Here is a 644-nt window from a genome sequence, read left to right on the forward strand (position 1 = left end):
AAATAAAGAATGAGTAGTGGCTAGCGATCTGTGTGTGCGGCATTGTGCCTGTGTTTGTCCCAGCCACCGCTTAACAACTGGTGCTGGTGTGTTTACGTCCCAATTAAACTTAGTGGTTCGGCAAAAAGAGACCGACAGAATAAGTACGAGGCTTTAAAAAAATAAGTACTGGAGTCAATATATTCGACTAAAACTTCTTCGAAACGGTGCCCCCAGCATGGCCGCAGATAAAAGACTGAAACACGTAAAAGATAAAAAAAAAAAATAAAAGATTTATATAAACCTCATTGGACGGAATAAAGCAGCTATCCAGTGGTATAATCTACAACAGCGAGGTCTGGAATATCAATACAAATTTCGAGTGTCATCAAGTGACCTGTTCACTCTCAGTCTTAGATTACTGCTGATGATGGCTTGAAACATTAATATTTAAATCTTGCACAGGTTTTAACCATTGGTTCAATGTTTACCACTGCTCATGCGCAATGTATTAGATCTGTTAGGTTCTTCATCAATTACAGTTTTTGTGTTCGTTACATTTAGTACGCTTGCACTTAGTTTACACTCCCTTTCTCCTCGCTCCAACCTCCCTTCTTTACACACACGCACACACACACACACACACACACACACACACACACACA

The sequence above is a fragment of the Octopus bimaculoides genome, chromosome 9 (assembly GCF_001194135.2).
Source record: "Octopus bimaculoides isolate UCB-OBI-ISO-001 chromosome 9, ASM119413v2, whole genome shotgun sequence".
In the NCBI taxonomy this organism is placed as follows: domain Eukaryota; kingdom Metazoa; phylum Mollusca; class Cephalopoda; order Octopoda; family Octopodidae; genus Octopus; species Octopus bimaculoides.